The sequence below is a fragment of the Elephas maximus genome, chromosome 14 (genome assembly GCF_024166365.1).
Source record: "Elephas maximus indicus isolate mEleMax1 chromosome 14, mEleMax1 primary haplotype, whole genome shotgun sequence".
NCBI lineage: Eukaryota > Metazoa > Chordata > Mammalia > Proboscidea > Elephantidae > Elephas > Elephas maximus.
This window is the reverse complement of record NC_064832.1, coordinates 6,394,820-6,407,332: the sequence shown is the minus strand read 5'-3', so window position 1 is coordinate 6,407,332 and position 12,513 is coordinate 6,394,820.

Here is a 12,513-nt window from a genome sequence, read left to right as displayed (position 1 = left end):
GTAGGGTTTTGTCTTTCCCAAGAATGTAGATGCTGAGTCTAGATATCTAAAGAGAGATTGACATTTGGTTTACTGGTTCAAGTCTGGGTGTGCTTGTGTAATAACTTCTGCTATCCACACCTTCACACACACACAAACACACACACAACCTCATCCTCTTCTCCAACCAACTACTTAATCTCTGAAGTGTGCAAACACTGGTGCACCCTCTTCCTTTCAGAGGAAACAGGAGCAGAAGTTTGTGGCTTACAGCAGCCTGAGCCCAGAGTTGAGAATTTTCTCATACCCTTGACATTTTGGTGCATTTTTGGTAAAAGACAGAGAAGGAAGTAAACAGAATAAACCCAAAGCTATATATGCATAACCCTTATTGTGAAAGGGGTTCTCTGGCATATTTGTGTGCTTTATGTGTCTTTTGCTGTTTCCCCACCCCCAGAAGGCTCTTTTGCAGTGAAGCACCAAATAAGTGCTTTTGGGATTTCCACAAATCTTGATTGAGAATTATAGACCTAATTGTTCTTTTAAGAACATCACTGATAAAATGGCCAGGCGGATCTTATGTGTTAATTCAGAGGCAGAAACCCAAACTACCTGTTGCTACATTAGCTGGAACATATTTTGAGTGTCATCTGTTGCTTTGTTTGTTGGCAGGTTCCTGAAAACATAGATCATTTATTACATTTGGGCTAGAGAGTACTCAGATAATAAAATCTTAAAAACAAATACGCAATTTTGATTATGACCCCCAAAGGGTTGTAATCTTTAAGGCAGTAGAAAGAAGGTAGGGAAGACAATGGGAACACTGAACATTACTGCCCCAAGAAAACAACATGATTTTCCAGGTGTTGAAGAATATCTTTGGTATACACCATTGCAAGTCCCTTTGTGTACTACCTACCACCTGTCTGACTGGGAGCGTCTGTTTCATTGAAGGTGGGTCTCCAGTCTTCTTCAGATTTTCTTCTCTACAATGCTAGGGCCTGGGACCAGGACCTTTTACTCAAAAGATACGTGTTGGCTGACTGGGCTCACCTGACAAGAAGAGAATGTAAGCATTTAACCTGGGCTCTATTTAAAGAAGACGTTCTCCTTCGGTGCGGTTGAGTCAGTTCCACCTCATAGTCACCCTGTGTACAACAGAACGAAACACTGCCCGGTCCTGTGCCATTCACAATCGCTGCTATGTTTGAGACCATTTTTGCACCCACTGTGTCAATCCATCTCATTGAGGGTCTTCCTGTTTTTCACTAACCCTCCACTTTACCAAGCATGATATCCTTCTCTAGGGACTGCTCCCTCCCATATCATATCTAAAGTATGTGGGAAGAAGTCTCACCATCCTTGCTTCTAAGGAGAATTCTGGCTCTACTTCTCCCAAGACAGATTTTGTTTCATTCTTCTGGAAGTTCATTGTACAGTCAGTATTATTCACCAACACCACAGTTGAAAGGCATCAATTTTTCTCATCTTCCTTATTCATTATCCAGTTTTCGTGGATATAGGTGGCCATAGACAACACCATGGCTTGTGTCAGGCACACCTTAATCCTTAAAGTGACATCTTTGCTTTTCAACACTTTGAAGAGATCTTTTACAGATTTGTCCACAGGCAATGCATCTTTTGGTTTAACTGCTTCTTCCATAGCTGTCGATGTGGATCCAAGTAGGAAGAAATCCTTGACAGCCTCAGACATTTCTCCATTTATCATGATGTTGCTTATTGGTTCACATGTGAGGTTTTGTGTTTTCTTCATGTTGAGGTGTAATGCTGAAAGCTGTAGACTTTGATCTTTGTCAGTGAGTACTTCGAGTCCTCTTCACTTTTAGGAAGTGAGGTTGTGTCATCTGCATAACAGAGGTTGTTAATGAGCCTTGCTCCCCTCCTGATGCTGCATTCTTTTCCACATAGTCCCGCTTTTTGGATAACTTGCTCAAATGGAGATTGAATAAATATGGTGAAAGGTACACAGTGATGCTCATCTTTCCTGACATTAAATCATGCAGTATCCCCTTGTGCTGGTAGAATGACCACTTCTTGGTCTAAGTACAGGTTCCTCATGAGCACAATTAAGAGTTTTGGAATTCCCTTTCTTCTCAGTCTTATCCAATGTTTGTTATGATCCACAGTCAAATCCCTTTGCTTAGTTTATAAAGCCCTCTTTCTGCTGTTTGCTTTCAGCCAAAATCCATCGGACATCAACAATGATATCCTTCATTTCATGTCCTTTTCTGAATCTGGCCTAAATTTCAGGCAGTTCCCTGTCCATGTACTGTTAAAATCATTTTAGATTTATCTTTAGCATAATTTTACTTGTATGTAACATTAATGATATTGTTTGGTAATTTCTGCATTCAGCTGAATCACTTTTCTTTGGATAGGCACAAAGATGGATCTCTTCCAGTCAGTGGCTAGGTAGTTCTCCCCCAAATTTCATTTCTTTTTATGGCACTTTAAGTGAAAGTTTACAATTCAAGTCAGTTTTTCATACAAAAATGTATATGTACATTATTATGAGACCCTAATTGTTCTCCCCACAATGTTACAGCACACTCCTTCTCTACACCCTGTATTTCCCGTGTCCATTCCACCAGCTCCTGTCCTCCGCTGCCTTCTCGTCTCACCACGGGACAGATCTTCCAACATAGTCTTACATGTACATTTCAGCTAAGAAGCATACTACTCAGCAGTATCATTTTATGTCTTATAGTCCAGCCTAATCTTTGAAGAGTTGTTTTTGGGAATGGTTTCAGTTTTGGGCTAAAAGAAAGTCTGGAGGCCATGACCTCTGGGTTCCCTCCAGTCTCCTTCAGATCATTAGGTCTGGAATCTTCACTAGAATTTGAGTTCTGCACCCCACTTTACTCCTACTTCATCAGGGACTCTCTGTTTTGTTTCCTGTCAGGGCAGTCCTTGGTGGTAGCCAGGCACCCTCTACTTCTTCTGGTCTCAGGCTGATGGAGTCTCTTCTTTATGTGGCTTTTTCTGTCTCTTGGGCTCATATCTTCCTTGTGTTTTGATGTTCTTCATTCTCCTTTGCTGCAGGTCAGTTGAGACCAATTGATGCATCTTAGATGGCTGCTTACTAGCTTTTAAGACCCCAGATCCCTCTCACCAAAGTGGGATGAAGAGCATTTTTTTAATACACTTTGTTATGCCACTTGACCTAGGTGACCGCTGAAACCATGTTCCCCAGACCCCCACCCCTGTTGCTCTGACCCTCAAAGTCTTTGGTTGTATTCAGGAAACTTCTTAGCTTTTTGTTTTCTCCAGTTGTGCTAACTTCCCCTGTATTATGCATTCTTCTTCCCTTCCCCTAAAATAATTCTTGTCTAGTATCTAATTAGCGAATGCCCCCTTCTTTCCCTCCCTACCCTCATAACAACCGAAGAATGTTTTCTTCTGTGTTTAAACCTTTCCTTGAGTTCTTATAATAGTGGTTTCATACAATATTTATCCTATTGCAACTGATGAGTTGCACTCAGCAAAACGCCTCCACGTTATGAGATTTTTCATGGATTCATCTTTATTCTTTAACACTGCGTATTATTCCATTGTGTGAATATAATGTAATACATTTATCCATTCATTCGACGATGGGCACCTTGTTTGTATGTATCTTTTTGCTATTGTAAACAGTGCTGCAGTGAACATGGGTGTGCATATGTCTATTGTGTGAGGGCTCTTATTTCTCTATGATTCACTCCAAGGAGTGAGATTGCTGGATTGTATGGCACTTCTATTTCTAGCTTTTTAAGAAAAGATCAAATTGATTTCAAAAGTGGTTGTACTGTTTTACGTTCCACCAGTAGTGTGTCGGTGTTCTTGTTTCTCTACAACTTCTCCAACATTTATGATTTTCTGTTTTTTGGAATAATGCTAGCCTTGTTGGGGTGAGAGGGCATCTCACTGTAGTTTTGATTTGCATTTCTCCAGTGGCTAATGATGGTGAGCATTTCCTCATGTATCTCTTTGGTGAAGTGTCTGTTCATATCTTTTGCCCATTTTCTAACGGGGTTATTTGTCTTTTTGTTGTTGAGTTCTTGGAGTATCATGTAGATTTTTAGAGAGTAGATACTGATCAGATTTGTCATAGCCAAAAATATTTCTCCAGTCTGTAGGTTGTCTTTTCACTCATTTGGCGAAGCCTTTAGATGAGCACAGGTGTTTGATATTTAGGAGCTCCCAGGTGTCTAGTTTCTCTTTGGATATTTGTACATTGTTAGTCATGTTTTGTATACTGTTCATGCCATGTATTGGGGCTCCTAGTGTTCCTATTTTTTCTTCCATGATCTTCATCATTTTAGATTTTATGTTTAGGTCTTCGATCCATTTTGAGTTAGTTTTTGTGCATCATGTAAAGTATGGGTCTTGTTTCATTTTTTTGCAGATGGGTATCCAGTATGCCACCATCATTTGTTAAATAGACAGCCTTTTTCCCGTTTAAGGAACTTTGGGCCATTGTCAAATATCAGCTGTTCATAGGTGGATGAATTTATATCTGGATTCTCAATTCTCTTCCATTGGTCTACATATGTGTTGTTGTACCAGTACCAGGCTGTTTTGACTACTGTTGTGATATAATAGGTTCTAAAATCAGGCATCCCATTTTGTTCTTCTTTTTCAGTAATACTTTACATATCCGGAGCCTCTTCTCTTTCTATATCAAGTTTGTGATTTGTTTCTCCATCTTATTAAAAAATGCCATTGGGTTTTGGATAGGGATTGCATTGTACGTATAGATGGCTTTGGTTGGGTAGAATAGAGATTTTCACAATGCTGATTCTTCTTATTCATAAGCAAAGTATGTTTTTCCACTTATGTAGGTCTCTTTTGGTTTCTTGCAGTAGTGCCTTGTAGTTTTCTTTGTATAGGTCTTTTACGTCTCTGGTTAGGTTTATTTCGAAGTATTTAATCTTCTTGGGGGCTAATATCGGTTTGGGGATTTCCTCTTCGACATTTGCTTTGTTGGTGTAGAGGAACTGAACTGCTTGGTGTGTTTATCTTGTATCCTGATACTTTGCTGAACTCTTCAATCACTTCCAGTAGTTCGTCTTGTGGATTCTTTAGGGATTTCTGTGTGTTAGATCGTATCTGCAAATAGAGGTCATTTTACTCCTTCCTTACCAGTTTGGATTAACTTTATTTATTTTGCTAGCCAAATAGCGATGTTGAATAAGAGCGGAGATAAAGGGCATCCTTGTCTTTTTCCCATTCTCAAGGAAAATTATTTCAAACTGTCTCCATTGAGAAGGATGTCAGCAGTTTGCTTTGCATAAATGCAATTTTTATGTTGAGGAATATCCCTTTTATTCCTATTTTGCTGAGAGTTTTATCATGAATGGGTGTTGGATTTTCTCAAATGCCTTTTCTGTATCAATTGTGGAGATGGTATTGTTCTTGTCTTTTATTTATGTGATGGATTACACTGATTGTTTTTCTAACGTTAAACCATCACTGTATACCTAGTATGAAGCCCACTTGGTCATGATGAATCATTTATTCGATATGTTTTTCAATTATATTGGCTAGGATTTTATTGAGAATATTTGCATCTAAGTTAATGAGGGATATTGGTCTGTAATTTTTTTTTCTTTTTTTGTGATGTCTTTACCTGGTTTTTGTATAAAGGATTATGCTGGCTTAAAAGAATGAGTTTGGGAGCATTTCATCCTTTTCTATGTTCTGAAATACCTTTAGTAGAAGTCGTATTATTATTCTCTGAAAGTCTGATAGAATTATCCAGTGAAATTGTCAGGGTAGCGGCTCTGCTTTTTTGTTGTTCTTGGGAGTTTTTAAACTACCTTTTCAATATCTTCTTTTGATATAGATTTATGTAGTTGCTCTACCTATGTGTTAGTTTAGGTTGTTGTTGTCGTTAGGTGCTGTCAAGTCGGTTCCGACTCATAGCGACCCTATGCACACCAGGACAAATCACTGCCCTGTCCTGAGCCATCCTTACAGTCGTTGTTATGCTTGAGCTCATTGTTGCAGTCATTGTGCCACCTCACCTCGTTGAGGGTCTTCCTCTTTTCAGCTGACCCTGTACTCTGCCAAACATGATGTCCTTCTCCAGGGACTGATCCCTCCTGACAACATGTCCAAAGTATGTAAGACGCAGTCTCGCCATCCTTGCCTCTAAGGAGCATTCTGGCTGTACTTCTTCTAAGACAGATTTGTTCATCTATCTAACAAATCTGTCTTAGTTTAGGTAGGTAATGTGTTTTTAGAAATTCGTCCATTTCCTCTGTTTTCAAATTTGTTCAGGACAATTTTTCATAGTGCTTTGTTAATGATTCTTTTAATATCACTTGGTTCTGTTGTGATATCACCTGTCTCATTTCTTATTCAGGTTTTGTGCTTCCTCTCCTGTTTTTCTTCTGTCAGCTTGGCCAGTCCTTTATCATTTTGTTGCTCTTTTTAAAGAACCAGCTTTTGTTTTTGTTAACTCTTTGTTTTTCTGGTCTCTGTTTCATTTAATTCTGCTCTTATTTTTATTACTTGCTTTCTTCTTCTGAGGGCTGCTTTTGCTGATCACTATTTTTTGAGTAGTAGGCATAATCCTTTGATTTTGGCCCTTTCTTCTTTTTGGAAGTGTGCTTGTGATGTTATAAATTGATCTCTGAGAACTGCTTTTGCTGTGTCCTAAAGGTTCTCCAAGAAAGTGTTTTCGTTCTCATTTGATTCTATGAATTTCTTTATTTTGTCTTTAATTTCTTCTATAACCCTGTAGTCTTTAGCAAGATGCTGTTCAGTTTCTATGTGTTTGATTTTTTCCTTGCTTTTTCTGTTATTGATTTCTACATTTATGGCTTTAATTCAGAAAAGCTGCTTTGTAATATTTCAATGTTTTGCATTCTGTTAAGGCTTGCTTTATGGGCTAATATGTGGTCTATTCCAGAGCATGTACCATGTGCATTGGAAAAGAAAAGTATACTTGGCTGCTGTTGGGTGGAGTGTTCTGTATATGTTTATGAGGTCAGGTCAGTTGATTGAGGCATTTAGATCTTCCATGTTGTTATTGAGCTGCTTTCTGGATGTTCTGTCCTTCACTGAAAATGGTCTGTTGAAGTCTCCTACTAGTATTGTGGAGATTTCTGTCTCTCTTCATTGCTGTTAGAGTTTGTTTTATGTATTTTGGAACCCTGTTGTTGTGTGCATAAGTATTTATTATGGTTGTATCCTATTGGCATATTGACCATCTAATCATTATATAGTGTCCTTATCTTTTGCAATAGATTTTACTTTAAAGTCTATTTTGTCAGAAATTAATATTGCTAGTTCTGGTCTCTTTTGATTGTTCTTTACTTGATACATATATTTTTTCCATCCTTTGAGTTTTAGTTTATGTCTTTAAGGTGTGTCTCCTGTAGGCAGCGAATAGATGGAACATTTTTATTTATTTTATTTATTTATTTTAACCCACTCTCTGTCTCTTTATTGGTGCATTTGGTCCATTTGCATTCAGCATAATTATGGATAGGTATGAATTTAGTGCTATCATTTTGATGTCTTTGTGAGTGTGTTGTTGACAGTTTCTTTTTTCTAGTTAGTTTTCTGTGTCAAACAGTTTTTCTGTATGTTTTGTCTTTTCGTCTTTTACATTGTTGTTTTTGTATTTGCTGAGTCTTTATGTTTTTCTTGTTTTTTATTTTGATGTTTAGGATTCTTAGTTTCCTTTGTGGTTGCCGTTATATTTTCCCCTACTTTTCTAAACCAATCTTAATTATCGATACCACCTCGACTTCCTCTCTGTATGAAAGATACATGACTATAGTCCCTCTTTTCTGATTTAATGTTGTCATCTTTTACAAAATGGCATCGCTGTTTCCCTCTTTTGAGCATTTTAGCTTTGATTTATTTTTGTATTTTCCCTATCTGGGTTCATATCTTGTTGCTCTGTCCTGTGTTCTAGTCCTGGATTGTTATCTGATGTTATTGATTTCCTAACTGGATGACTCCCTTTAGTATTTCCTGTAATGTTGATTTGGTTTTCAAATTCCCTAAACCTCCGTTTGTCTGAAAATGTCCTAATTTTGTCTTCATATTTGAGAAACAGTTTTGCTGGATATATAATTCTTGGCTGGCAATTTTATTTTTTCCTTTAAGTCTTTAAATATGTTGTTTCATTGCTTTCTGGTCTGCTTGGTTTCCTCTGAGTACTCTGAGCTTAGTCTTATTGACCCTCTTCTGTAGTTGACTTTTCGTGTATCCCTAGCTGCTCTTAAAATTCTCTCTTTATCTTTGGTTTTGGCAAGTTTGATTATAATATGTTTTGGTGACTTTCTTTTAAGACCTACCTTATGTGGAGTTCAATGAGCATCTTCAATAGATATCTTCTTCTCTTTCATGATATCAGGGAAGTTTTCTGCCAACAAATCTTCAACAATTTTCTCTCTCTATTTTCTGTTATCCCACCCTTTCTGGTACTACAATCACTTGCAGGTTATTTCTCTTGATACAATCCCACATAATTCTTAGGGTTTCTTCATTTTCTAAAAATTCTTTTATCTGATTTTTCCACAAATATGTTGGTGTTAAGTGCTTTATCTTCAGTCTCGCTAACTCTGACTTACATTTACTCGCTTCTGCTCCTATCACTATTGAACTAATTATGAAATTTTATTGTTAATTTTCTGAATTCCTGATTGCTGTCTCTCTGTGCGTTCTTGCAGCCTATTAAGTTTGACATTATGCTCTTCTCTAATCGTCTTAATTTCCTCTAATTCTATGTCTGTGTGTTCCTTGGATTATTTTGGATGTTGCCTGATTTCCTTCTTGACTGCTTGTAGAACTGCATTTATTAATCTTTTGTATTCTACCCCTGGTAACTCCAGGAAATTCTCTTCATCTGGAAGATTTCTTGATTCTTTGTTTTTGGAGCTTGCTGAAGCCATCATGGTCTGCCTCTTCATGTTGTTTGATATTGACTGTTGTCTCCAAGCCATCAATAAGTTATTGTATTTATTTATTTTATGTTTGCTTACTGTGTCCTAACTTCTTGTTTTGTCTTGTTTTGACATGCCAGAATAGGCTGCTTGAGTGAATAGTTTGATTATTGATGGCTTTGAAGCTCTAACATCCTGTTACCAGTTAGTTAGATCTTTCAGTAGGTTTGCGATTCTTGGAATTCATTTCTTTTCGTGTATGGATTCAGCTCAGGTGTCCAGATAGTAGGTCACCAAGTTTGTGGAGCAAGTTCTCACCTACAGTCTTAGACAAGCAGGTGTGATTGGTGTAGGCACAGGTATTTGGCTGCAGTAAGGTGTCACACACTAAGAAAAGCTGGTGACTGACAATCGCCCCTGCATGTCTGTTAGGAATGCATATTCCTATTCCCTAGAGTGCCTAGGTGGGTGTGTTTTCCAGCCCAACTATAGGCACTCAGTGCTGTTTCCTGTATGCCTGGGAGGCACCACTTATCCTTGGACCCTGTCATTGTAGTGGCTAGATGGTCTGGGTGAAGCCACCAGTTCTCATGCTCCTGATGTGTGTAGGTGAGGACCCCACTTAATAGGCAGAGCAGTGTCAAATGTCACAAACCTGCCTCTGCACCATATAGCTGAAACAGTTGAAGTTAGACTTCAGGTATATACCTTGTTGTACTGTGATAATGAGGGCATAGGCTGTTGAAAAGGACCCACATAGGTCTGTGCAGGAATGAAAGGCATTGAAAGTCTGCGGACTGCTTATGCCTGTGCCTAGGCAAATGAGCTGTTTCTCCCCTGAGTTCCCAGCTTAGGGGACTCAGCAGATTATTTTTCCCCCTGTTTGTTAATTTGTTCCTTCTCTAAGGCTGGGAGGATGACTCAGGGCATGTGACAGTTCCTTCTTCCATCCCAGGGGAAGCATCTACCACTGAAGACAGCTTTGTATCTGTGCAGAACAGGGAGGGGTCAGTCGAGAGATTTTTTTTTTTCCAAAGGGCTGTTTTTTGGTCCACATTGTACATTGGGGGCAAGTTCTTATCATTTTCTGGGAGCAGTGGTTTTTGCTGATTCTGTCACATGAGTGGACTCTCCGCCACTAGGTCTCTGCCGACTTGGAAAACATGTCCCAAATGCCACTGCTTGCCTCACTGCACTCAGGCCATCAGATCTGGCTTGTAGGCTGCTGGTTCCCACCAGATCAGGTCTGGTATCTCCTTGCTGCTTCTGTGCTGTTTCTCCGTCACCATGCCTCTCAGTCTGATTCCTCAACTTTGCCTTTGAAATTCAGGGTCCCTAGATTGTCATAGATAATTGATTCAATTTTTTTCAGGCCTTTGCTGTAAGAGTGACCACAGGATTCATCTGACTACTCCAGCATCTCGGCCCCCACCTCTCTCCAAAGTTCTTGACATAGACAAGTGGGAACCTCCAGTGCGTCATCAATTTGTTGAAACACCTGAATTGGTATTCTGACACTTCCTGGAAGCTTGTTTCTTCACAAATGTGTAGCTTCAACTTCTTCATTGAATATCTTTAGTTTCTTGATCATATACCAACCCCCAAAATGGTTGAATATTGGCCAGTTCTTTTTGGTACAGTGACTGTGTGTTCCCTCCATCTTCTTTTGGTTTTTCCTGCATCGTTCAATGTTCTGCCTATGGAATCCTTCAAGATTTGCTAGAAATAAGAAGAAAAGATGGAGCAATCAACAATAAGTGGTAAAAATCCTTGCAGAAGTCTACTGCATTGTGAGTGACAGCACCTCCTGGAGGGCTTGATCAAAAGGAGGAAACTGCGGAAGCTAGAAATCGATGTAGAGACTAAAAATGGAAAACTGAGGACATTTCTGCCAAGTCTGGAGAATATGGAGAAACCTGGTATCATGGAGCAAGTGTTTTAAGACAATAAGAAACCTAAACCTTAGAGTTAACAACTAGCTAGTTTCTTTAAGCTAATTTGTAATGAACCCTATTAGACTTGCTCTGCATTCCACATAAGTTGGGTTATTTAGGCATTGACCCCTCAGACCTTCGTCGTTTGTCTTCTTAGCCAAACACAGTTCTGAGGAAGAAAGGACTTCAAGAGACATTTTGATGAATATCTGAAAGACTTATCGAAACCTTTTGGATTTCCCTGACTTTCTTTGTTCCTCGGACTGTAAGGACTCCGTACTGCTTCACCTTTTGTACAATACACGTTCTCACGCTGTTTGTTATCCAATTCACGAATTGTATGATCAAATAATAAATCCCTAGCACTATTTTGAACTTTATTTGCATCCTAAGCAATTCTTTTACATAGGTCACCACTAATTTGATAATATTTTGAAGAGGCTATCAACATGCAATGCACTCATTCTTGCTATCAACAAATGATTTAACAAATGAACATTTTAGTTAAATGATCTTGAATTTTCATTTCTAATGTGCTTAATGTTTATAGTTGCCCTCCCACTCCCTCAACGAACTCACAAACTCTTTAATGTCTCTGAAGCTTGAAGAGTGCCAAGGAATTTTGAAAAAAAATAAGTATATGATTGAATAAAACAAATATTGTTTTGAAAAAACACCTAGTCGTTTTCTGGGGCTGGGGAAGAAAAGTCTGTACGTGGTTGTATTCCTCTGAAACTGTTTCTTCTCAGCATAGTCTCAACCCCTATCAAATTTCATAACTTTTAAGGAAAGTAATTTAGTTCTATTACATACACGAAATTGAAGGGCGGATTTTTTCATTGTGATTTTTGTCTTTTGATTTAAAATTTCACCACCATAGACAGTGCTTGTTTATGGTTCATTTATTTTCTGATAACTGTATTATCAAAAACCAAACTTATGCTGACATCATGTTGATTCTAACTCATAGCGACCCTAATGGACAAAGCAGAATTGACCCATACGGTGTCTAAGGCTATTATCTTTTTGCACACGGACTACTTCTGTGGAATGGCTGGCAAGTTTGACATGCCAACTTTTCAGTTAGCATCCAGAAAACTGTAGTAAGAAATCATTTTTTCTTATTTTAAACCTCATCAATGTCCACATTATTTATCCTGTTTTCTTTTATCTCTTTAAAGTTATACACTCTGTTGTGAGGAATTCTCTCTTCAAAAGTTTCCCTGGGGCTCCACTGGCAAACCTCAGGCCTTAAAGTGTATGGTATGCTGAGGCCTGATCCTAAAACCCTTCCTTTTCTGAGGCTAATTGTCAAAAAGGATATGGAAATCTCAGATAATTTACATATATTTAAATTAACATAGGTATTTTGGAAGACAAAAGAAACTTTAATAGCTCAGGTTATTTTCAGAAACCAATTTCTTTTCTTTTTTCTTTATTATGCTTGTGGTGTGATGGTTAAGGTTTGTGTCAGCTTGGCTGTGTCATGATTCTCAGTGGTTTAGGAGTTCTGTAAGTATATAGTTCGGTAGTTTTGTAATGACGTATTTTGAGGGTTATGTAAGGATGTATTTATCCTCCATGATGTCATCTGATGTGATCAGGAAATCAGTTGTAAGGAGAGTTTCTTTGGGTGATGTGGCATGCATCCAATGTATGTATGGACATTCTGGCAAAGCTCGCATTGTAGCTCT